At 47.1% G+C, this 27,317-nt stretch overlaps 1 long non-coding RNA gene and 1 other non-coding gene across 10 annotated transcripts in view; one reads left to right on the top strand and one right to left on the bottom strand.

Moving 5' to 3' along the window:
- LOC134342052 (uncharacterized) overlaps positions 1-27,317 on the bottom strand; it is a 48,608-nt gene that overhangs the window by 8,192 nt on the left and 13,099 nt on the right. For 7 of the 9 annotated variants that reach the window (XR_010016927.1, XR_010016929.1, XR_010016933.1 and 4 more), the window contains 2 exons: positions 7,507-8,209; positions 4,717-4,884 (listed from right to left, as the gene is read on the bottom strand). This is a non-coding gene — a long non-coding RNA (uncharacterized LOC134342052). The remainder of the gene's footprint in view (positions 1-4,716; positions 4,885-7,506; positions 8,210-27,317) is intronic. The other 2 variants (XR_010016934.1, XR_010016928.1) reach the window with 2 other exon arrangements.
- Positions 10,128-10,320, top strand: LOC134342054 (U2 spliceosomal RNA). The gene has a single exon (XR_010016935.1). It is a non-coding gene; the product is annotated as a U2 spliceosomal RNA (small nuclear RNA).

The raw sequence follows: 27,317 nt of genomic DNA, 5'->3' as shown, positions 1-27,317 counted from the left end.
AGTAAGAGATTTGAAAGTGGGAGGGGGAGATCCGAAATGATGGGAGAAGACAGGAGGGGGAGGGATGGAGCCAAGAGCTGGACAGGTGATTGGCAAAAGGGATATGAGAGGATTATGGGACAGGAGGCACAGGGAGAAAGACAAGGTGGCGGGGGCGGAAGCCAGAGGATGGGCAAGAGGTATAGTCAAAGGGAGAAAAGGGAGAGAGAAAGAAAGAATGTGTGTATATAAATAAATAACGGATGGGGTACGAGGGGGAGGTGGGGCCTTAGCGGAAGTTAGAGAAGTCAATGTTCATGCCATCAGGTTGGAGGCTACCCAGACGGAATATAAGGTGTTCCTCCAACCTGAGTGTGGTTTCATCTTTACAGTAGAGGAGACCGTGGATAGACATGTCAGAATGGGAATGGGATGTGGAATTAAAATGTGTGGCTGAATGTGTGATCGTTTTGCTGAACACCTACGCTCTGTCCGCCAGAGAAAGTAGGATCTCCCAGTGGCCAGGATTTCACCCTGGACACTGGGTACTACTCCCTTGCCAGGTGAACATTTTTCATGTCTACAAGTTGATTTTATTGAATTGCCCAGAGTACATTGCTATAGATACTGCTTAGTTATTATCGAGGTGTTTAGTAGATGGATTGAAGCTATTCCAACTACCAGTAATGCTGCTATGACTGTTGTGAAGGTATATTACAGGAAATAATTCCCAGGTGTGGCCTGCCAGAGATGCTGCGTTCTGACAATGGACCACACTTTGTGGCGAAAGTAAACAAACAGGTATGTAACAAACTAGCTATCAAGCACCAGTTCCAGTGTGTACACCACCCACAGGCTGCTGGCATAGTGGAGAGAGCCAATGGCAAGGAAATTGGCCAAACTAACAGCAGAGACTGGACTCACTTGGTGAAGGTCCTACCGTTACGCCTATTCCACATGAGGGTTACCCCACAGGGGAAAACAGGGTTGTCACCAGCTGAAATCATTTATGGACGACCCATGAGGCCACCCTGGGGACCAAGACCTTGTGTACCATTGCTCCCAGAAAGTCTACCAGCAAAATTAGATATGCATACACTAGGGGAAGAGATGGGGAAATACATATGCCAACTAACCAAAATTTTCGAAGCATTACATTCACAGGTACAACAGGCTTACAAGGAAGAGAACTACCCCACAGAGAGGAGGGACTATCCCGCCATAGAACCTGGAAATTTTGTCCTGATCAAGAACTGGGATCGAGGGAAACTCAGACCTCCGTGGAGAGGACCATGTCAGATGTTACTGAGACTCCCACAGCTGTGAAACTGAAGCGGCAATCTCGGTGGATACATCGAACAGACTGCAAACGTTTTACTGAAGGAACTGAGTAGAAGGACTCTCTTGGACTGAAGGAAAATGTATTGGTTGATAGTGGTGTTTGTGTTAATGTCTTTGAGAGGGTTCACCCCAGCATCCGGGAGATCCCATGTTAACACCTTTCTGTCTCTCTGTCACACCTATGCCAAACAGGTAGAACTAGGGGCCTGCTGGGTTTGTAACCAAATTCCCCAGCATGGGAAAACTATGATTCCAATGTCAGTAATCCCGCACACCCAGAGTGAGGAACTCTCAGCCTGGGCTTTCTCAAATAACACCCGGGGAAGTGAGGTGAGGAACTGTGGTCCAGTCAGAGATGACTGTGGCTGTCAGTGTTTTGAGGGATGGTATCTCAGGCCCCGACCAAACGGAACTTCCTATACTGGGAAACATGCATCCTGGCCATACTTGCAGGTGCCCAGCGGAGAGGAATAACTGAGACTGAGCGATTTTGGATGATCACTTTTCTCTCCTAAGGAGTAGCCAGGAATTCATGAGAGATAATCAGTTTGGCTACAGCACTTGAGGAGCTGGCCACAATACTGCAGGGGCCCTGACAGAAACACAGGCCCAAGTAACAGAAATATCTACTGAAAAGATTGCAATCTGGCAAACAGTCATACAGAATCGTATGGCTTTAGATTTTATCCCAGCTGAGAAAGGGGGAACCTGTGCTATTATTGACACAGAATGCTGCACCTATATCCCTGATGACTCTACTAACATTACATCCCTCTCCGAGCACACTGCCAAGGAGATTGACAGCATCAAGAGAGTAGGGCAGGATTTACACGGGTTCACCGAAGGGTCGAACTGGTGGTCTTCGAAGGCCTGTTCGGTAATATGTGGGGCATGATATTGCATTATGGCCTAATAGTTGTACATATCATTGTTATAGTTACTGATGTATGCTGTTTTTACCCACTGATGAGTCAATCATGTAATGATCAAACGGAGGGAATGATAAAGTATGTAAAAGGGTTAACAATAGCAGCCTGTTTTCATGAAAGAAACTGCTGATGATGAACATGACAGACCAATTGAATAACTACTTTGGTTCTGTCTTCACTAAGGAGGACATAAATAATCTTCCGGAAATAGTAGGAGACCGAGGGTCTAGGGAGATGGAGGATCTGAGGGAAATACATGTTAGTAGGGAAGTGGTGTTAGGTAAATTGAAGGGATTAAAGGCAGATAAATCCCCAGGGCCAGATGGTCTGCATCCCAGAGTGCTGAAGGAAGTAGCCCAAGAAATAGTGGATGAAATAGTGATAATTTTTCAAAACCCTTTAGTTTCTGGACTAGTTCCTGAGGATTGGAGGGTGTCTAATGTAACCCTGCTTTTTAAAAAAGGAGCGAGAGAGAAACCGGGGAATTATAGACCGGTTAGCCTGACATCAGTGGTGGGGAAAATGCTAGAGTCAGTCATCAAAGATGTGATAACAGCACATTTGGAAAGTGGTGAAATCATCGGACAAAGTCAGCATGGATTTGTGAAAGGAAAATCATGTCTGATGAATCTCATAGAATTTTTTGAGGATGTAAATAGTAGAGTGGATAGGGGAGAACCAGTGGATGTGGTATATTTGGATTTTCAAAAGGCTTTTGACAAGGTCCCACACAGGAGATTAGTGTGCAAACTTAAAGCACACGGTATTGGGGGTAAGGTATTGATGTGGATAGAGAATTAGTTGACAGACTGGAAGCAAAGGGTGGGAATAAACGGGACTTTTTCAGAATGGCAGGCGGTGACTAGTGGGGTACCGCAAGGCTCAGTGCTGGGACCACATTTGTTTACAATATATATTAATGACTTAGATGAGGGAATTAAATGCAGCATCTCCAAGTCTGCGGATGACACGAAGCTGGGCGGCAGTGTTAGCAGTGAGGAGGATGCTAAGAGGATGCACGGTGACTTGGATAGGTTGGGTGAGTGGGCAGATTCATGGCAGATGCAATTTAATGTGGATAAATGTGAGGTTATCCAGTTTGGTGGCAAGAACAGGAAAACAGATTATTATCTGAATGGTGGCCGATTAGGAAAAGGGGAGGTGCAACGAGACCTGGGTGTCATTATACACCAGTCATTGAAAGTGGGCATGCAGGTACAGCAGGCGGTGAAAAAGGCGAATGGTATGCTGGCATTCATAGCAAGAAGATTCGATTACAGGAGCAGGGAGGTACTACTGCAGTTGTACAAGGCCTTGGTGAGACCACACCTGGAGTATTGTGTGCAGTTTTGGTCCCCTAATCTGAGGAAAGACATTCTTGCCATAGAGGGAGTACAAAGAAGGTTCACCAGATTGATTCCTGGGATGGCAGGACTTTCATATGAAGAAAGACTGGATTGACAAGGCTTGTACTCGTTGGAATTTAGAAGATTGAGGGGGGATCTTATTGAAACGTATAAAATCCTAAAAGGATTGGACAGGCTAGATGCAGGACGATTGTTCCCGATGTTGGGGAAGTCCAGAATGAGGGGTCACAGTTTGAGGATAGAGGGGAAGCCTTTTAGGACGGAGATGAGGAAAAACTTCTTCACACAGAGAGTGGTGAATCTGTGGAATTCTCTGCCACAGGAAACAGTTGAGGCCAGTTCATTGGTTATATTTAAGAGGGAGTTAGATATGGCCCTTGTGGCTAAAGGGATCAGAGGTTATGAAGGGAAGGCTGGTACAGGGTTCTGAATTGGATGATCAGCCATGATCATACTGAATGGCAGTGCAGGCATGAAGGGCCAAATGGCCTACTCCAGCACCTATTTTCTATGTTTCTGTGTTTCTAGATGTGCTAAGCCATGCTGAGCCATATTTCTTCTTGAGTGTAGCTAGCTGGGGTTTCAGGATGCTTATCTCCTTGTGCACTCATGTGTAGAGATAGGACAACTTCAGTCTGTTTTGTGTGTGAAAGCTATGATGACTATTTTGTAATTTGTCTTTAGGGGCTGTCATGTAGTTCATAACTTTGGCTCCAGCCTGTCCTGTGTGGGGGGTATCTGGATGGATATAACCATGGTGTAAGGGGAATTGTAAGTCAGTTAGTGGATTGGGTGGGAACAGTCATAGACTGTTCCTGTTTGAGCGACTAACTGAGTAAGCCCCGGGTGCTTGGAATAAAGAGTTTGTACTTATACGGTCTCTGAGTGACTTTATCCGGATTCCACTTCCACAGAATGGGAGTGGTTTTAAAGGGCTGGGCTGCTGGAAGCACATTACCAGACCTGGAATGATTGCAACTGGGTCTGACAGAGGCATAACTTCTTCTGGGCACATTCAGTCTCACTCCAACTATTTCCTACCTTCTTTTGTACAGTTATGTAATGTCTGAAGGACCAGAGTTTGAGTAAATGAGACTCACCAAACTTTCTCCTGACTGAATCACTGGAATCTCCGAGTCAGATGGGTTCTCTCCCGTTGATGCTGACAATCCTCGGGCTGGTTCACTTGTTGCTGTTCCCTTGTCTTCAGTCGTGGTTTGCTTCCAGTTGGGGTTTTTCTACCAATAAATCTCTCACCGCAGGTCTAACTTTAACATGAAAGATAATGAAGCACACTAACAATAAAAAGGAGAACCAAACATTTCTGCTTAATGTTACTAAGAACAAAACTCACTGAAATTTAAACATTGAACGTAAATATAATGATCTCAGTCAGCAATCTTTTATTGTCCCTCACACGTCACAAAACGATATGGGATAAGAAGGAGCCATCATTCTGTCATGGTAAGACATAAGACACAGGAACAGAATTAGGTGATTCGATCCATCTGGTCTGCCCCACCACTCAAGCATGACTGATTTTTATTCCAACACCATATTCCTGCCTTCCTCTTGTAACCCTGAAGCTACTTAGCAATCATGATTATATTTATCGCTGGCATAAAATTACCAAAATGGCAGCCTCAACCAACCTCTGCAGCAACAAAATCCACAGATCAGACATCTTTGGCCAAAACAATTTTCTCAGGTTCAAAGGTAAGCATCTTTAATCTGAGACTGTGCTGTCAGATCACAGACTCTCCATCTAATGGAAACGTCCTCTCCATGTCCACTGTATCCAGGCTTTTCAGCATTCAGTAGGTTTACTTAACCATACATCCCTCCACCACCCCCACCGTCCCTCTGAACTCCACTGAGCACAGGTCCAGAACCATCAAATGCTCCTCATACTGTTACATGCCACAGTAAGGTCTTGTGAGTGGGATGATGGAATGATCTTGTGAGTGGGATGATGGAATGGTCTTGTGAGTGGGATGATGTAATGATCTTGAGAGTGGGATGATGGAATGGTCTTGTGAGTGGGATGATGTAATGGTCTTGAGAGTGGGATGATGGAATGGTCTTGTGAGTGGGATGATGGAATGGTCTTGTGACAGTGGGATGATGGAATGGTCTTGTGACAGTGGGATGATGGAATGGTCTTGTGAGTGGGATGATGGAATGGTCTTGTGAGTGGGATGATGGAATGGTCTTGTGAGTGGGATGACGGAATGGTCTTGTGAGTGGGATGATGGAATGGTCTTGTGAGTGGGATGATGGAATGGTCTTGTGAGTGGGATGATGGAATGGTCTTGTGAGTGGGATGATGGAATGGTCTTGTGAGTGGGATGATGGAATGGTCTTGTGAGTGGGATGATGGAATGGTCTTGTGAGTGGGATGATGGAATGGTCTTGTGAGTGGGATGATGGAATGGTCTTGTGAGTGGGATGATGGAATGGTCTTGTGAGTGGGATGATGGAATGGTCTTGTGAGTGGGATGATGGAATGGTCTTGTGAGTGGGATGATGGAATGGTCTTGTGACAGTGGGATGATGGAATGGTCTTGTGACAGTGGGATGATGGAATGGTCTTGTGAGTGGGAGGATGGAATGGTCTTGTGAGTGGGAGGATGGAATGGTCTTGTGAGTGGGATGATGGAATGGTCTTGTGAGTGGGATGATGGAATGGTCTTGTGAGTGGGATGATGGAATGGTCTTGTGACAGTGGGATGATGGAATGGTCTTGTGACAGTGGGATGATGGAATGGTCTTGTGACAGTGGGAGGACGGAATGGTCTTGTGAGTGGGAGGATGGAATGGTCCTGTGAGTGGGATGATGGAATGGTCTTGTGAGTGGGATGACGGAATGGTCTTGTGAGTGGGATGATGGAATGGTCTTGTGACAGTGGAGTGATGTAATGTCACGTGATGGCATGGTATAAAAGAAAAGCCGTCACTGTGACGCAGTTCTTGTTATTTAATGGTTCAACCACGTTGTTGCCGGTCGGCTGTTGTGCTGGACGTCACCGGTTTTGTTTGTTACACGTTTATTTTCCCCTCACAGTCTAGTATCAGAGAGTGAAGACATTACCAGTGTTATCCAACCCCGAAGGGTTGGGTAAAGTTAATGTCGTTCAGCGATTTGGGAGTGATTGAACTTTTTGTATCTTCTTTCGGGAAATTGTGGCATGCACGTTCGAGTTAAACCCCTGCAAGGTCGGGAAGGTTTGTGCAGTGACCACCCTCCAGCCAAAAGGTCAGTTACTTTAAGAGACTTTATTTCTTTGTGATTTCATCTGACAAGGCATCTCTCCGCTGTGATTGACAGATTTGTCATTTCTTCGAAGGAATTGTTGTTTCGGGGAAGTCTCTCCTTAATGGTAATATAAATCACTTGGACTTTTGAATTTACCGCTTTAAGACTGTGCTTGAATGAGAAGTGTTTCTAAGTTTGACTGTTTGTTAGATATTGCCACATAACTGTTAACTTCCAGTTATGTTCGTCATTTGTTTTTGAGCAGAGATTCATAAATTTTGTTGTTTGTTTATAAAGCCTGACTCATTTTCATATCTATTGCTGCTGGTTCATAATACATAAAGCATTATGTCCCACATTCTTTACAATTTTTGTGGCATACCTTGCAGTTTTAAACTTTCCCAGTCCTCTTGCCTACCATCAATTAATTAATCCTCATTATCGCATGTTATTTCAAAGTTATATCACCCTAACTTCCTTGGGAATTCTCCACAGGTGGTGCACCCTTCTCGTGGGGCATTTCTTTCTCCAGACTTTGGTTGCCAGTTAAGAAATACCTCCTTAAATGAGTGCTATTGCTAATCTACCAAATTAGTTTTTAAGAATTATTTTTTGAAGTGCATGACTTACTCACCATATGCTCACCATTATCACCCAAAGTCTGCAGCAGATCCCAATCTTGCATAAATGGAACTGCCATCATCCTGCACAATCAGGTATGATGCCGAAAAGGGGAACACATCATCACAAGCTGAAGTCAACTTCAGTTACACTTGAAGGCTCGCAAGAAGGACAGCCAGAGACCTTTCCTCCCAGTGCAGAAATGGCTGATACGAGAGGGCATCACTTTAAGGTGACCGGAGAAAAGTACAGGGGGACATCAGGTGTAAGATTGTTTTTAAGCACAGAGAGTGGTGCGTGGAACACACTGACTGCCAGGGTGGTGGTAAAGGCAGATACATTGGGGACATGAAAGGGATTTTTAGATAGGCACATAGATTTTAGAAAAGTAGAGGGTGATTTAGGAGGGAGTGGTTAGCCCGAGCGACCTGCACTGTGCTGTAGCAGTCTATAATGCTGTCTTCAGTTATTGACTTTTCAGAATCCACACTTCATTACCAATGCCAGATTTTACGGCACATCCACCATTGCCGCAAAGGAAGTGACAGTGAATGCATCCGGAACAACTGCACTTCTTCTGGTTAAGGATCTCTGCACTCCTGATGGGGATGGCGTTGGAGTTCCAGGATTTCGACCCAGCCACCACAACGACGGAATGGCAATATCTTTTCAATGAAAATAAGTGCCGGGGATACTTTGTCACTTCATTCAGCATTCTGCAGAGAAACAGAGCAAATGTGTCAGGTTAATGGCTCTTCCTTAGAATTGATGAAAGATCTCTGATTAAGAATCACATCACATCTGAATCATTAACTGCTTCATTCTCTACAGAATGCTGCATTACCACCGAATCCTTTTCGGTATTTTATGCCTCTTTTCCCCAGATTTCCATCTTTTTTTTCTCCCTGGAGATGCAGTAAGTGATACAAGCCATAGGTTGGGGTATGCTGTTAAATGCTGGATGGAGCTGCACAAATTTAGGCAAATACGGAATATTCATAATTACTTCCAGTATTTGGCTAGTGACATTTGGCAGAAAAGCCTTGGGATTTCAGGGAAGTAGTGGTCACTGCAGTGTACGCACATTCTCCCCCGATTATCACCGATTTCTTAACGGAACCAGCTCTGGTCAAAAAGCTGAAGTCCAGCCGGACGCTTTCTCTGTGGAAATAATCCATTGACTGCTATGCCGTTATTTGCCACATACCAGCTCACATTTAAATATTGTGCGAGTTGCAACCCTACCCCCTCCCTTTCGTCCGACTCTACCCCCGTCCCTCTCCACCCACCCATCATCCCTCATCACACGGCCTCACTCCCCCTATTTACAACCCTCCCCTTCTTCGCAGTCCCCAGCCATCGCTTCCATCCGATGTTCCTAGCCACACTCCTCCCGTTTCCAGAGGTCCCCCCTCCCCAATCACCTGCCCCGTCAGGCCCGCCGAACGACCCGGACCAAACTTTGCTTCTCTCGCTGCAACACTTCCGTAAACGTCATCACGCTTGCAATGACATCAGACGCTAGAGAGGGCGGACGGAACAGTTCGACAGGACTATCAGCTGAGAGGAGTTTGCATACAAACCGGGGCCGCCTCTCTCATTTGGTTGGTGCAATATCAGCTATTTTACATAATCAGCTGTATTCCGAGAGAGATTTCGCGACAAGGGGGTAAAATACAATGTATGTCAAAGATTGAGAGAAATTACACCAAACCTACTTCAAACGTTGGAGAGAAGTAGGATAAATCGGTGTCCTGTAGACAGTCGGTCCAACTTAATAGAGGGAAGACTAGCAGGATCCGAAAGGGTCCGGACAGTTGTGGGTATCGCTTCTCGGCCTTTTGGCTAAGATCAAGTGTAGCGCCTTTGACCACAGGGCCATCAGGCAGTGGTCGGCACGTAGTGTCCTGCAGGCACTGCAGGAGAAGGACGTGATGGACACAGTGGGGTGGTTCCCGGAGCAGACTGTCCAGTTCATCTGGCAAAATGCCTCATCGCCAGATCTAACCAACAGGCACCAAGACCTCGCCTGGCTGGCGGTGAGAGGGGCCCTCCCAGTCAGAGCCCTCCTGTACGCCCGGAACGTCGTCTCCGCACCTCACTGCCCACGGGAGGACTGCAGTGAGGAGGAGTCTGTGACCCACCTCTTTGCACACTGCCAGTTCGCAAAGAGGGTGTGGAGGAGGATGGATGGGCTAGTGTCACGGTTTATCCCCAGCAGCTGCGTAACAGAGGACTCTCTGATCTACGGGCTGTTCCCGGGGACACACACGGAGACCAACGTCCGGTGCTGCTGGCAGATCATCAACTCGGTGAAAGATGCTATTTGGTCGGCCCGTAACTTGATGATCTACCAGCACATGGAGATGTCCGTGGGAGAATGCTGCCGACTGGCACATTCTCGACTGCAGGAGTACGTGCTGAGGGACGCACTGAAACTTGGTGCAGCCACCGCAAGGGCCCGGTGGGGAAGGACCACAGTATAGGTTTCTCCACCCGTGGGAGTGGGAGGGGTCGGAGGGCGGGGAGTATACCCCTCAACAATGAAATGATGTGGTATAAATACGGATATGTACTGTGTATAATGCAAACGTATGTAAAGGATGAAAAGTTATTGAATGGTTTATTGTATATATTTATTTTTGAATAAAGTATATTTTGAAATAAAAAAAAATCTGTTCTTATCAGTTTAATATCTGATACGTCCCCTATCTGGGGACCATATATTAAATTGATTTTTGGAACAGGGAGATGGAATAGGGGCTTGCTCCGTCCACTCCGCGCATCGACCCGGTATTGCAGTGCCTCCGGGAACGGTGCACCTCCCCTCGGGGAGACTAACAACAAATAAACAGTAGAATTGTGTTATCCGCATGCGGTCTATCGGGCGTATTTCCTGTTTCTGCCTCGTACTTTTTGTAGGCTACGTTTGTTTTTAATGAGGATACACATAGGCTTGCGTGGGTAAAGCAGTTTATTTACAGAATATTTAGGAGCCTCTTGACCACCACATGGAAGAAACAAGCGAGGAAACGGATTCTTCAGGTCTCAAAGGCAACAGAAACAACACGCACACAATTTACAGCAGTCGTGGATAAAGTCGGATCGGCAGTAAATCACACGCAGACAATTAATAACGAACGTGGGAATAAAGTACACACACATCCAAGGGAAAAGTCAATACGATGCTCGAGCCCCTTCACTGTACAGGCACGGCTCAATGCTATCAGGGACAATCACTAACACCCTATTCAATGCACACCTTACCAACAATTTTCTCCAGCCATGTTCCACGGTTCTCAGCCTAAAATGAAGCAGAGTGGTCCCTCAGAAATGGCAAAGAGAGCGTTCAGCACACGGAGCGCCCTTTTAATGCAGGAAGGCTGAAGTGCCCGGCCCAGGTAATTCACAGGAACGCTAACGGCTCGGTGCTGACAGACTGAGGCTACGTCTACACTACGCCGGATAATTTTGAAAACGCCGGTTTCGAGTAAAAACAACAGGCGTCCACACTAAGCGTTTTTCAAAATATCTCCGTCCACATTAGACGGATATTTGGGTGAATCTCCTCCTACTGGGCATGCGCAGGACACACAGAAAACAAGCGAAGAGGAAACGGTGAACTTAGTGCGCGTTTGTCCAGTTACAGACTAGAGAAACTTGAAAGGAATTGCTCTTGGCTCTCGCGCAGGACTTAAAACTTATATAAAAAAAACAAATACTGGAGCGTATGAAGACAACCAACAGGGAGTTCACGGACAGTATGACCCAGCTGACGACGAACAGCGCTGTTCCAAAAACTGACTAACGCTGCTGCATTAATAAAGCACCTTGTTAAATGTATAAAACGTCTGCATCAGCGTTATTTCCATACAATGTTACATTAGGCTGTTACACATTTATTGTCAGAGAAGTACTTGCATAAATAGGTAAACCACCTTCATACAAGCAAGGACAGAAAACAGGGCGAAGTGAGAATACTTATTTATTCAGTAAGCTATGGGTCAAAGTATTTGGTGAGTACATTTCTAACCCGTATGGCTTCAGTCTCGTCCGTCTGTTCTGAAATTGTTAGGTGGTGGCGTTCAAGAAAACAACGAACATCTGTTCCGGCTCGTCATGACAGCGTTTTTAAATAGTCAAAAACGCTCACTTTACAATTTAGCTCCCACGCCGTTCACACCGGCTGCGCGTTATAACAGCTTGCGCAGTACCAAGCAGAAGCAGAAAAAAACATTATTGTTGTGGTGTTGTCACGAGAGTGTTTTAAATCTCTCCGTTTACCCCGTACACACTACGCCGGATATTAAGCGTTTATCAGATTTATTCACTCTGGAGAGTGTTTTCGAAAATCTCCGTTTTCGGGGGCTGAAAACGCCGGCTCAGTGTGGACGGGAGGGCAAAACGAAGAGAAAAAGCTTCGTTTTCAAAATTATCCGGCGTAGTGTGGACGTACCCTAAAGCTGATTACAAAGGCCAATTACCCGAGGCCATATCCAAGGCTAATTAAAGAGGCCAGTGGTTCGGTGTGCAGTGATGGGCGAGGAGGGGTCAATCCTTGATTGGCAGGGGGCGTGTCTTCTGACCAGGAGTGGGCAATGCTGTCACGTGACAGTCACGACCCCTCCAGTACAGTCCACCCTCGGTAGCCACGCCACTCGCCAAGCGTTAACACAGTGAAAAGGAAAGGAATATATCTTAATGGAAGTCTTACACTAACTATTTCTAAGGTTAACGCTTTTTGTGACTAAAGATAGGCAGGCGTGCTCTTAATAATTGGGCAGACACAACATAACACACACAGCGATTATAACGAATGGGTGCAATCGACCAGTTGCCCACCACCCCACCGCCACAAAGCTCCTTCCACAGGGTGTAGAGGTCAGGGTTGGGGATCCATGTCCATGTACAGCTGCCTGCGTGTAAAACGGGCAGGGGTTGCGTCTCCAGCCCTTGCCTCTGCCCTACGGATCAGGGTGGGTGCCCCCCGCTGCATCTATTCAAGCCCTTCCAGGACGGTGATGGCATCCCACACGGTACTCCCGTTAGCTGGTGCCAAGAGAGGCAGGATCGGGGTGCGCGGTGGTGACGGGGTATCCTGTTAGGGCACCGGTCACCCGGGTGTTTGCTAAAAAAAATTACGGTCGCAGGCTCCCTGGTAGATGCCGTTGACTAGCGCCCACTCTCTAACAGCCCGGGGGCCCTCACTGACCGTACCCCATTGCGGGCGCCGGTGTAGATCCCACTCCAGGAGGGTGGGGTACCGGACCCTCACAGCGGTCACCAACCGATCCCACAGGGTAGAGCCTTCCCTAATCTCCGGCTCCGGCGCCCGTGGGGCGTTGTTGATGCTTTGTTGGTCAGAGAGGCTCCCCGGGGCGCTCGCGTCTTGAAGAGAGAGGTTCATGTTGGGGGCCGCTCATCCCACAGCCGGAGCAGCCCCGCGGCCAGGTGCTCGCCACGTGGGTCCAACTGCTCGGACCAGACCACCGGTTTACCGTGGTCCGCCAGCGCTCAAATCCCTCTCTCGTCGGTCCACCCGGGAATCCTATGCTCGGTGCCTGTACTGGCTTTTCTGCCCCTGTTCCAGAACACTTCCCCCACGCAGCGCCAATTATTGTAAGTCAGGAAACAGATTCTGCAGGTCTCAAAGTCAAGGGCTCTGGGCTCACAGTCTGGGTAGTGAAGGATTTTATTTACAGGAGGCAAACGGGGGAAAATGGCAACAGAAGCAACACGCGCACAATTTACAGTAGTCGGATCAGCAATAAATCACATTAAATCGCGTGGGGACAAAGTACACACAGACATATACAACCCCCCTTCACTCTATGCAGGCACACCTCTTCTGCTTATGGACAATATCCACACTCCCAACCCTATTCAAAGCACAACTCACAGACAGCAGGGTGGTCCCTCGGAGGTAGCAAAAAAGAGAGAGGGTCACGCACCCGTGGGCTCCTTTATAGGACTGGAAGGTCCAGCCCAGGTGATTCACAGGGAAGCCAATGGCTCGGTGCCAGCAGGGTTAAGCTGATTACAAAGACCAATTGCCCGAGGCCAAGTACAAGGCTAATTAAAGGGGCCAATGGTGAGGTGAGCATTGATGGGCGGGGTGGGGTCAGATCTTGATTGGCAGGTGACGTGTCTTCCGACCAGGTAAATGGGCAGAGCCGTCACGTGACAGTCCTGACCCCAGGACAGACGCCAACTGCGTTTCATTGGCTTTGTATCTGGAGTCGGCACAATGACAATAAAGTTGCGTCTAGTCTGATCTAATCACTCAATTCAGACCCAAACAGGAAATGTGCAGGTTTCGTTCAAATCAGTCTGTGTTTATAAACACTCATTTCTATTTACATTCCTCCGGCCTCACTGGACTGGAACACTGAAACACCAAGTGAGAAACAGCTCATTCAGCCCCTCTAACTATCAACAAGATGGTGACTGCTCTCCCCTCTCAGCCACATGTTTCTGCCCGATCCTCATTTCCTCGATCCCTTTGGTCTCCACACATCTGCCAGCCTCTGTTTTATGTGAGGATGATCACTGAGTCTTCACCGCCCTCTGTGGTGGGGATTTACAGACATTCACCACCCTCGGAGTGGAGACATTTCCCCTCATCTCAGTCCCGGACAGTCCACCCCCTTTCTCAGAGACTGCGATCCCTGGTTCAACCGATAATGGCAGACATCCCACCCTGCAAAACTCATTTCAGGGAGGTAGCATCCCCGCCCCCTGCAACCCAATATCTACTCCGTCCCCCCCCCGCCCCCCGTCGATCTCCAAGGGTGTATGTAATACTTTGTTTAATCATCTTGTCTAATCTGTAAACCAAGTTGGGTATATGCAGAAAATGTGACATTAAAATATGTACTTATATTATATTATGTTTATTCTATTACAACTTTAAGCAAGTCTACAAGGAGTTCGGCCTCATCACGTAGGACATCAATAGTGTAGCTCCTCAGGAGCCAGCCTGTGTGTGTTGCTTGAAATTCCAGCATCTGCAGATTTCCTCGTGTTTGTGTAGTTTAAATAACGTTGGCTATGCTAATGAACAAGTGACACCTGTTAAACTCACCTCAACATGTCTTTCACATTTTGGCCCACCATGGGCAATAGAAAAGTCACTGTTGCAAACAGTGCAGTGAGCAACATTGTCATTATTTTTGAGGTCGACTGTGAAGCCCACCCACGGAGAAAACTGATAGGTCGACTTAGCAGGGGTCCGCAACCTTTTCTGTACCACGGACTGGTTTAATATTGACAATATTCTTGTGAACCGGCCGACTGGGGAGGGGATGTGGTGTTAATCACCACCAGAATATAGGTGATAAGTCAACCATAAGTCACTTATAAGTGGCTAATACACTCAATTTCGTTACTAAAAGGGGTTATCTAACGAATTTAATATTAAATACACAGAGCATATTTTCCTCGCATTAATAGTGATAAATCAATTATAAGTCAATAGCATCATAACATTTTAAGTAACGTTTGGATATTAAACAGCGCTTATTTTCCTCGTGTGAACATATAAAATCATTGCAACACACCAATATCGCTGAATCAGTGGGAGCCCTGGGCTTGTTTCCCTGCAACAAGACGGTCCCATGGAGGGGTGATGGGAGAGCGTGATACTCGAAGGGGGTTCCTTATGTCCAGTGTATTCCACAATTTAGTTTTCATTACAGAAAACCCTGCTTCACGGAGATATGTTGGAAATGGAAGCAATGTTTTCAGTGCTTTCGTGACTATCTCAGGATATTCAGCCTTGACTTTGATCCAGAATGCCAGCAAAGATGTTACATCAAACATACTTTTCAGCCCGCCATCATTTGCAAGCTCGAGGAGTTGATCTTCCCCCGCTGACATGGATGACGCGCGGGTAATGACCTCGCGTGCGTTCGAGTTCAACAGTGGGCGTGACAGGGAATGAGGAAAGGTGCAGCGGACTCATACCGCCAAATCATATTGTTTCCACCATTCTTAGCATGAAGAGAGACCAATCAGGATGCTCGCTCTCCCTCTCAATAAAATCAATTTCCGGGATATTTTATATAATTTCTGGGCGTCAAGGAGCCACGATCAATATGCGGGAGACTCCCGGAACTTCCAGGAGAGGTGGGATGTCTGTAATGATGCTGTGCATTTCAATGTGTTCACCTCTCAGTCCTCCATTCTCTAATCAGCGGTCCCCAACCACCGGGCCGCGGACCAGTACTGGGCCGCAAAGCATGCGCTACCGGGCTGCGAGGAAACAACATGATTTGGAAATATGAGTCAGCTGCATTCCCTGTCACGCCCACTGTTGAACTTGAATGCACGTGAGGTTATTACCCTCACGTCAACCATGTCAGCGTGGGAAGGAGATCAACTCTTCGAGCTTGCAAATGACGGCGAGCTGAAAAGTATGTTTGACATAACACCTCTGCCAGCATTCTGGATCAAAGTCAAGGCTGAATATCCTAATAGCCAAGAAAGCACTGAAAATATTGATTCCATTTGCAACATATCTCTGCAATGAATGCAATGAAAACTAAATTGCAGAATAGACTGGACATAAGGAACTCCCTTCGAGTATCACTGTCTCCCATCACCCCTCGATGGCACTGTCTTGTTGCAGGAAAACAAGCCCAGGGCTCCCACTGATTCAGTGATATCAGTGTGTTGCAATGATTTTATATGTTCACAAGAGGAACAACATGAGAGAGGTCTGGAGGGGGATGAGGACCATCACTGGGTTCCTGCAAACTAGCAACAGAGGAACTGAGGACAGTGTGGACAGGGCCAACGACCTTAACCTCTTCTTTAACAGATTTGACATTGTGACCCCTGCCCATCCCCAACATGAGCCACCTGTTGTCGGCCCCCAACCAACACATATTCCACTCTCCCCTCCTACCCCTCCTCACAGTCCCCAACCCTGCTCTCATGACTATACCCCTTACCCACACAAAACCACCATGGTGGGCTTCACAGCCGAACAGATGAGAAGACAGCTGAAACGTCTCAACCCAAGCAAGGCTGCAGGACCGGATGGTGTCAGTACCAGGGTGCTCAAAGCCTGTGCCCCTCAGCTATGTGGAGTACTTCGCCATGTCTTCAGCCTGAGCCTGAGGCTCCGTAGGGTTCCTGTGCTGTGGAAGACGTCCTGCCTCGTCCCTGTGTCGAAGTCGCCGTGCCCCAGCAGCCTCAATGACTACAGACCGGTGGCATTGACCTCCCAGTTTATGAAGACCCTGGAGAGACTTGTTCTGGAGCTGCTCCAGCCTATGGTCAGGCCACACTTAGATCCCCTCCAGTTCGCCTACCAGCCCCGACTAGGAGTTGAGGATGCCATCGTCTTCCTGCTGAACCATGTCTGCGCCCACCTGGACAAGCCAGCGAGCACTGTGAGGGTCATGTTTTTTGACTTCTCCAGTGCGTTCAACACAATCCGCCCTGCTCTGCTGGGGGAGAAGCTGACAGCGATGCAAGTGGATGCTTTCCTGGTGTCATGGATTCTTGATTACCTGACTGGCAGACCACAGTACGTGTGCTTGCAACACTGTGTGTCCAACAGAGTGATCAGCAGCACTGGGGCTCCACGGGGGACTGTCTTGTCTCCTTTTCTCTTCAACAGTTACACCTCGGATTTCAACTACTGCACAGAGTCTTGTCATCTTCAGAAGTTTTCGGATGACTCTGCCATAGTTGGATGCATCAGCAAGGGAGATGAGGCTGAGTACAGGGCTATGGCAGGAAACTTTGTCACATGGTGTGAGCAGAATTATCTGCAGCTTGATGTGAAAAAGACTAAGGAGCTGGTGGTAGACCTGAGGAGAACTAAGGTACCAGCGACCCCTGTTTCCATCCAGGGGGTCAGTGTGGACATGGTGGAGGATTACAAATACCTGGGGATACGAACTAACAATAAACTGGACAGGTCAAAGAACACTGAGGCTGTCTACAAGAAGGGTCAGAGCCGTCTCTATTTCCTGAGGAGACTGAGGTCCTTTAACATCTGCCGGACGATGCTGAGGATGTTCTACGAGTCTGTGGTGGCCAGTGCTATCATGTTTGCTGTTGTGTGCTGGGGCAGCAGGCTGAGGGTAGCAGACACCAACAGAATCAACAAACTCATTCGTAAGGCCAGTGATGTTGTGGGGATGGAACTGGACTCTCTGACGGTGGTGTCTGAAAAGAGGATGCTGACTAAGTTGCATGCCATCTTGGACAATGTCTCCCATCCACTACATAATGTACTGGGTGGGCACAGGAGTACATTCAGCCAGAGACTCATTCCACCGAGATGCAGCACAGAGCGTCATAGGAAGTCATTCCTGCCTGTGGCCATCAAACTTTACAACTCCTCCCTTGGAGGGTCAGACACCCTGAGCCGATAGGCTGGTCCTGGACTTATTTCATAATTTACTGGCATAATTTACATATTACTATTTAACTATTTATGGTTCTATTACTATTTATTAATTACTATTTATTATTTATGGAGCAACTGTAACGAAAACCAATTTCCCCCGGAATTAATAAAGTATGACTCTGACTATGACTAATATGCGCTGTGTGCTTAATATCCAAATGTTACTTAAAATGTTATGATGCTATTGAGTTATAAGTGACTTATATAACCATATAACAATTACAGCACAGAAACAGGTGATCTCTGCCCTTATAGTCCGTGCCGAATGCTACTCTCACCTTGTCCCACCGACCTGCACTCAGCCCATAACCCTCCATTCCTTTCCTGTCCATATACCTATCCAATTGTTCTTTAAATGATAATTATCAAACCTGCCTCTACCACTTCTACTGAAAGTTCGTTCAACACTTACTTCAAGCTCCCCTGTACTCCCCTGATAATTGACTTATCACTATATTAATGACTTGGATGAGGGAATTAAATGAAGCATCTCCAAGTTTGCGGATGACACGAAGCTGGGTGGCAGTGTTAGCAGTGAGGAGGATGCTAAGAGGATGCAGGGTGACTTGGATAGGTTGGGTGAGTGGGCAAACTCATGGCAGATGCAATTTAATGTGGATAAATGTGAAGTTATCCACTTTGGTGGCAAAAATAGGAAAACAGATTATTATCGGAATGGTGGCCGATTAGGAAAAGGGGAGGTGCAACGAGACCTGGGTGTCATTATACACCAGTCATTGAAAGTGGGCATGCAGGTACAGCAGGCGGCGAAAAAGGCGAACGGTATGCTGGCATTTATAGCGAGAGGATTCGAGTACAGGAGCAGGGAGGTACTACTGCAGTTGTACAAGGCCTTGGTGAGACCACACCTGGAGTATTGTGTGCAGTTTTGGCCCCCTAATCTGAGGAAAGACCTCTTTGCCATAGAGGGAGTACAAAGAAGGTTCACCAGATTGATTCCTGGGATGGCAGGTCTTTCATATGAAGAAAGACTGGATGAACTGGGCTTGTACTCGTTGGAATTTAGAAGATTGAGGGGGGATCTGATTGAAACGTATAAGATCCTAAAGGGATTGGACAGGCTAGATGCGGGAAGATTGTTCCCGATGTTGGGGAGGTCCAGAACGAGGGGTCACAGTTTGAGGATAGAGGGGAAGCCTTTTAGGACCGAGATTAGGAAAAACTTCTTCACACAGAGAGTGGTGAATCTGTGGAATTCTCTGCCACAGCAAACTGTTGAGGCCAGTTCATTTGTTATATTTAAGAGGGAGTAAGGTATGGCCCTTGTGGCTACAGGGGTCAGGGGGTATGGAGGGAAGGCTGGGTTCTGAGTTGGATGATCAGCCATGATCATAATAAATGGCGGTGCAGGCTCGAAGGGCCGAATGGCCTACTCCTGCACCTATTTTCTATGTTTCTATGTTTCTATGTTTCTATATTCATGCAAGGAAAATATGTGCTGTGTGTTTAATATTAAATTCATTAGATAAACCCTTTTAGAAACGAAATTGAGTGTATTAGCCGCTTATCACCTATATTCCGGTCGTGATTAACACCTCCCGCCCCCCCCGGAGCAGAATTGCCAAAAACGATTTGTAGAAAAAAAATCGGCACATACACGCATACGCACTGGTGCCCGCTCAAGGCTTCATGGTCATTGTAGTCTTTCTCAGGGTAAACACCATGTATTTGACTGCTACTCTTGTCCGTTGGCAACCCTACTCCCGCCCCCACCCCTCCGGTTGGCCGGTCCGCAAGAATATTGTCAATAATAAACTGGTCTGCCGGTCTGCGGTGCTAAAAAGGTTGGGGACCCCTGCTCTAAATGAAAGGGTTATCACATTTGATCTTCCTTCATATGATGACCCCACCACTCCAGGGATCAGTCTGGCGAATCTTCATTGCACTCTCTGTAACAAATACTCTCTAACCTCTTTGTTAACCCTCTATGGAATTAATTTCCATCTTCTGCAGCCCCGTGTTGCCCCAACCACTCACCTCCCACCCTGTCACTATTTCCACCTTCCCACCTGGATCCACCTCTCACTCCCCAGCTCTTGCCCCATCCCCACCCCTCACCTCTTTTCTCTGACTATTTCCCGTCCACTCTCAGTCCAGAGGGAGGGTCTCGGCCCGAAATGTTGACGGTCCATTTCCTTCCACAGATGCTGCCCGACCCACTGAGTTCCTCCGGCAGTTTGTTCTTTGGTCTGTATAACCCGTGTTAGTGTGGGGAGCGGGATTTTACACCATATTCCCGGTACAATCTCAACAAAACACAAATAACTGTCACTTTGCCCGGACCATTGGCCCCGCTTGCAGGGCAACAGTCTGCCGGTGTTTGCCCCCCAATGTGGTGAATCGCCACCACCGTGGGCTCAGACATTTCCACAGATGAGCCCCTCCTGTCCCCACCGGGACAAACATCCTGTCCGCCCCCTCTCTCACCGTCTTCATCCTTTCAATAAAATCCCCCTCTCCCTCCCCGGGGAACCGGCATCAAACCGACGGGCCGAGCGGTCTCCTCCTACCTCTCAGCGATACATAGAAACATAGAAAATAGGTGCAGGAGTAGGCCATTCGGCCCTTCGAGCCTGCACCGCCATTTATTATGATCATGGCTGATCATCCAACTCAGAACCCTGCCCCAGCCTTCCCTCCATACTCGCTGATCCCTTTAGCCACAAGGGCCATATCTAACTTCCTCTTAAATATAGCCAACGAACTGGCCTCAACTGTTTCCTGTGACAGAGAATTCCACAGGTTCACCACTCTCTGTGTGAAGAAGTTTTTCCTAATCTCGGTCCTAAAAGGCTTCCCCTTTATCCTCAAACTGTGACCCCTCGTTCTGGACTTCCCCAACATCGGGAACAATCGTCCTGCATCTAGCCTGTCCAATCCCTTTAAGATTTTATACGTTTCAATAAGATCCCCCCTCAATCTTCTAAATTCCAACGAGCATAAGCCTAGCCGATCCAGTCTTATATCATATGAAAGTCCTGCCATCCCAGGAATCAATCTGGTGAACCTTCTTTGTACTCCCTGTATGGCAAGAATGTCTTTCCTCAGATTAGGGGACCAAAACTGCACACAATACTCCAGGTGTGGTCTCACCAAGGCCTTGTACAACTGCAGTAGTACCTCCCTGCTCCTGTACTCGAATCCTCTCGCTATAAATGCCAGCATATCATTCGCCTTTTTCACCGCCTGCTGTACCTGCATGCCCACTTTCAATGACTGGTGTATAATGACACCCAGGTCTCGTTGCACCTCCCCTTTTCCTAATCGGCCACCATTCAGATAATAATCTGTTTTCCTGTTTTTGCCACCAAACTGGATATCCTCACATTTATCCACATTAAATTGCATCTGCCATGAATTTGCCCACTCATCTAACCTATCCAAGTCACCCTGCATCCTCTTAGCATCCTCCTCACAGCTAACACTGCCACCCAGCTTCGTGTCATCCGCGAACTTGGAGATGCTGCATTTAATTCCCTCATCCAAGTCATTAATATATATTGTAAACAACTGGGGTCCCAGCACAGAGACTTGTGGTACCCCACTAGTCACTGCCTGCCATTCTGAAAAGGTCCCGTTTATTCCCACTCTTTGCTTCCTGTCTGCCAACCAATTCTCTATCCACATCAATACCTTACCCCCAATACCGTGTACTTTAAGTTTGCACACTAATCTCCTGTGTGGGACCTTGTCAAAAGCCTTCTGAAAATCCAAATATACCACATCCACTGGTTCTCCACTATCCACTCTACTAGTTACATCCTCAAAAAATTCTATGAGATTCGTCAGACATGATTTTCCTTTCACAAATCCATGCTGACTTTGTCCGATGATTTCTCCGCTTTCCAAATGTGCTGTTATCACATCTTTGATAACTGACTCTAGCATTTTCCCCACCACTGATGTCAGGCTAACCGGTCTATAATTCCCCGGTTTCTCTCTTCCTCCTTTTTTAAAAAGCAGGGTTACATTAGCCACTCTCCAATCCTCAGGAACTAGTCCAGAATCTAAAGAGTTTTGAAAAATTATCACTATTTCATCCACTATTTCTTGGGTTACTTCCTTTAGCATTCTGGGATGCAGACCATCTGGCCCTGGGAATTTATCTGCCTTTAATCCCTTCAACTGACCTAACACCACTTCCCCACTAACATGTATTTCCCTCGGTTCCTCCATCTCACTGGACCCTCTGTCCCCTACTATTTCCGGAAGATTATTTATGTACAACTCCAAATGCATAACGGGAATCTGTGTAAACATTCGCACTTTTGTCTGTTGCTAGGATACAGGCACAAGTCAGAGCAAAGAGCTCAGCCTTCTGGGCGGAGACAGCTGCCTCAAAAGAGGCCTGCTCAACTATTTCACTGTCCGTCACTATCGCATAGCCAGAATATCGTTTTCCTGCTGGATCCACAGAACAGCTTTCATCCTCATAAAATGTTGCCTTGGGCCTGAGGGGGTATCGCGGAATGGATGGGAGAGTCTGTGATCTGGACGGGGGGGCAGTTGATGTTGCCAACTTCATGGCCTGAAATTGCCCAGAGATGGGGTAGAACGTCTTGGGTTCGGTCAATATTAAAAGAGTGTCTTACTAGATGTCACGCCTTCACCTCCGACTCCTTCCAGTATCGGAGTTGGCCCGCAACCAAGTCTTGCCAGTCTCCCTCGGTACTGGGGGCTTGTTTCGTCAGGGTGTAGGCAAGGAACCCAGGCTCTTTGGCTTGAACCCAGGGCAAACCCTAACGGTGATATGGGGAACCACCAGTCCTGTCTGTTGCCAAAGGAAATCCGGAACTTCGACCAGTAATGCAGTGCCCTCTCTTCCTTTAACCTCTCCAATCACCATGACTGGGAACTTCTGTCCCTCGAGGGATGCATAATGTTGGCTTTCCTCAGCTGAGCACCCCGTAGGGACATAGCATAGAGTCACATGGGGGTCAACCACTGGCACAAGGGGTTCAAAGGCAGTGGAGTCCAGATTAATTGCCCACCACGGGGGGGGTTGGAAACTGAGGAATCTTTCGGTTGTTGGCTAGTCCCAGGGTGATACCCTTGTCTGTGCATAGAATCTCGACTTCCAACGGACAGAGCAAGTCTCTCCCTGCTAGATTACACCCTGGACTGGTGGTGAGTGTAAATGAAACCTCACACTGGTTCCCCTGGAATTCCACCTGCAGTGGCTGGGTACGTGAATACGTACGTTCTGTGCCTTCGAACCCAGAGTGATTGTAGCGTCTGATAGCTGGAATCCATTTTCTGATACTATTTCCTGATCGAGAGTGGTTGTGGTTGCCCATGTATCAATCATGAACAGAATTGGAATTCCAGCAAATTGCAATATTACGTTGGGCTCTTCCCGAGGGGTGGTACTCACGGTAGGAAGCATCCTTGCTTGTCAATTTCTAAACGGGTTGTTGTCCCACCTGTCCTTTGGTAGGTTTTTGTTCCAATTTCTGATCCCCAGCTATAGTCCGCTCGCGTCCTTCCCAGTGAACATATTTACCTTTAATATTAGTGCCCTTCGGGGCTGATCAGGATTCGAAAGTCGGCTCGCAATAGTATGTCAAAGCTCGTCGCATTCGATTTCGTTCACTGTCAGGCCAATTCATTTTATTTGTTTTAATCGTGTTGGCTAACTTAGTTGGTAAGCATTGGAACAGTAAGGCATTAAACTGGGGGACTGATTCCCATCATTAAAGGCTTTGTCTCCTGCGAAAGTGCCATAGCAGGCCACAAATCGCTCCCAATAGTCTGGTCCCGATTCCTCAGGCTTAGGTTTACATTCAAGTATTTTAGTGATGTTTACAGATTGCTGGAGAGCCCTTTCCAAGGCTTGAATAATCTGGTCTGTCTGTTCATTCTCATTATTGTTTCCTCCCTGTAACTCCTGATAGGTTTGGTATCTCAATTCTGCCTTCCATTTCAGCCCCTCATCAGCTGAGAGAATCATGCAGCAGAGACAGAATAAATCTTCCCGGGTTGCATTGAACATTTGTGTAGTACTGTGGACATACTGAGCAAACTGTGCTGGTTTTTCTTTTCTATCTGGGGCCTGATTCATGATCATTATCATTTCCTGAGGCTTCTAGGGTGCAGACACAGGAATCACTGAGGTTCCTCCTCCTGCTCGTGGATTGGGCAGCATTTGGGTGGGCAATTGTCCTTGTGGAGCCATTAACTCTGGGGTTTTATTGGATTCTTCCCTCCCTGTCTCAGAATAATCCTTGGTATTCCCTTTCTGGATCTCAGGGTATCGAGAGTCTCCCCTTCCCTGCCGCTGCTGTTTTACCCGAGTGGCCACTATATCTGAGTACCCTGAGGATTGGGGTTCAGGGGTTCAGGGGCACTGGGTGCACTTGGCCCCTGGTAAGGTGGGGGTGTATGATGGGTGCCCACTCCTCATCATGGTGACTGCCCTTAAACAGGGTCGGTCTGCCAGACATGGGTTCGGGATCTCTCGTTTCCCTATCAGTTCGAAGTTTAGTGTGACATTCCTGCCCTTCTCTCCTATCTAGGCCGGCCTTGGTTTGCTTACGTTGTTTTTCCTGCTCTCGTTTTCGGTGCCGATCCACCCATTCACGCTCCGCTTTTAGCGTCTCCCAACCTTTGGTGTTCCTTCTGCAACCACGATCCCTTTGTCACATGCATTATTCCTCCAACATGCTAATGATACACTGTTCCACTTTACATCTTCCTTTTCCTTCCATTCCCTTTTCTGAGATGGATGATCAGCTATGATCATACTGAATGGTGGTGCAGGCTTGAAGGGCCGAATGGCCTACTCCTGCATCTATTTTTTATGTTTCTATGTTTTTATGACTACGGGGTTCTCTGGGCACATGGGGATTCCTGACTGCCTCTGGCCACCCCATTAGTAATGCCACCTTTGTAAACAACTTACTCACCGTTCTACAGCTACCTCGAGTTTTGTCTATTATTAAATGTGCGGCCCACATCCGCATGTCCGACCGGGTCACTACAGGCAATGCTTCAGCGGATAAGACAGGGAAAAGTGCGGTCGAACCCTTGGTAGTTGTAGTTCCCTCGGGTTTCCTTCAAGCAACCTTCTGTGACTGAAGCAGAAGGGGTTTGCCAGACATGCAGGAGGTACGTACTTTTCAGGGGGACGTCTCTGAGGAGGAGCACAAACTGTGGTCCCAGGTGGGTGCCAGAGAGACCCCGACCTAGGTTTTTGTATCACCCCAGCGGGACCGGTTTGTGTTCCTGCACAGTTTTTACCAATATTGTACACACCTGGGAAAGGAGGGAATGGTTGGTAACCTGTACCCTGTACACCGGGTACGACTCCCTTGACAGGTGAACCTTTTTCACGTCTACAGGTTGATTTCATTGAATTGCCTAGAGTGCATTGCTATAGATACTGCATAGTTATTATAGATGTGTTTAGTAGATGGATTGAAGCTGTTCCAACTACCATTGTATTGCTAAGACTGTTGTGAAGGTATTATTACGGGAAATAATTCCAAGGTACGGCCTGCCAAAGATGCTGAGCTCTGACAATGGACCACACTTTGTGGCAAAAGTAAACCAAGGAGTATGTAACGAACTAGTTATCAAGCACCAGTTCCACTGTGTACACCACCCACAGGCTGCTGGCATAGTGGAGAGAGCCAATGGCACTCTGAAGAGTAAATTGGCCAAAGTAACAGTGGAGACTGAACTCACTTGGTTGAAGCTGACCCTAATCCACATGAGGGTTACCCCACAGGGGAAAACAGGGTTGTCACCAGCCTAAATCATTTATGGACGGCCCATGAGGACACCCTGGGGACCAAGACCTTGTGTACCATTGCTCCCAGAAAGTCTACCAACAAAATTTGATATGCATACACTAGGGGAAGAAATGGGGAATTATATATGCCAACTAACCAAAATTCTCCAAGCATTACATTCACAGGTATGACAGGCTTACAAGGAAGAGAACTACCCAGCAGAGAGGAGTGACTATCCCACCACAGAACCTGGAAATTTTGTCCTGATCAAGAACTGGGATCAAGGGAATCTCAGACCTTGGTGGAGAGGACCATATCAGGTATTACTGACCACTCCCACAGCTGTGAAACTGAAGGGGCAATCTCGGTGGATACATCGAACAGACTGCAAACGTGTTACTGAAGGAACTGAGAAGAAGGACTCTCTCGGACTAAAGGAAAATGTATTGGTTGGTAGTGGTGTTTGTGATTATGTCTTTGAGAGGGCTCACCCCAGCATCCGGGGGCCCCATGTTAACACCTTTCTGTCACACAGGTAGAACTAGGGGCCTGCTGGGTTTGTGCCGAAATTCCGCAGCATGGTAAAACTATGGTTCCAATGTCAGTAATGTTACATGCTCAAGGAGATCTGTGGTATTTGTGAGAATGCTGTAATGGTCTTTTGGAGGTCACATGATGTGATTTTCCCGCCGTTGTGAGGTCACGTGATGACATGTGACCCGTGACTATATAAGGGTCGACTCAGGTGATGCAGTGGGTTTTTGAGTTTGTAGATTTCCAGGTAGAACGTGTTGTGCCTCCGTTTCTGTTGCGTGGTTGTTTTCGTGACGCAGTCTCATTTTTAAAATGGAAGGTGCGTTCTCTTACAAGATATTGTATTTGAGCTGGGAATTTGTGGCTGGAAGTGCCAATTTACTCAATTCGGACAGTTTTGAAGGGAGAGTGAAGAATTCATCGAAGTGAAGGAGCGAGAGAAGTCGGCATCGTTTGGCAGTTTAATAAAGGATCGACCTTATTGAGTCTTCGTTGAAGAGAAGCTGCATTGAGATAACTCTTGCAATAGCGCAATGAGTTCATGCACAAAGGCTCTCTCTCTCTCTAATAGGAATTTAAGGTCAGTCGATTTAAACTGTTTATTTTTGGCATCGGGAATCCTGTGGACAGAACCGGCAGTAAAGGTGCGTCGGTGAAGAAATCGTTCTCCAGAGCAGTCTCTCCCAATTGAATGTGTAAAACTGTTGGACTTTCGAAGTTATCGCTTTAAGAACTGTATCTGACTGTATCGCTTTAAGAACTGTTTTCAGCATTTAACACTTTAAGAACCAGAGCCGAGTGGCGAGTTGGTGAACAACTGTGTACCTGTTAACCTCCAGTTAAAGTTTTCCTTTGTTTTCTCTTCCTTATCATTTATACATGTTTAATAAATGTTCGGTTGTTTTTATAAAACTTGTCTCGGTTAATATTCATTGTTGCCGGTTACGTAACATAATTTTGTGGGGGCTCATCCGGGATATGTTTCGATTTTGAGTTTAAGTGCTGGTAATTGCCATTTTGATTTGGAAAGGGAATACCCGACTTTTTTTTTTTTTTGGGTTTGATTGGTGTGTGTGTGTGTGTGTTGTATTCGGCAACAATGGATATTGA

Source organism: Mobula hypostoma, unplaced genomic scaffold, assembly GCF_963921235.1.
Source record: "Mobula hypostoma unplaced genomic scaffold, sMobHyp1.1 scaffold_150, whole genome shotgun sequence".
Classification (NCBI taxonomy): domain Eukaryota; kingdom Metazoa; phylum Chordata; class Chondrichthyes; order Myliobatiformes; family Myliobatidae; genus Mobula; species Mobula hypostoma.
Note: the sequence above shows the minus strand (reverse complement) of the source record. Positions and strands in the feature narration are given on the sequence as shown.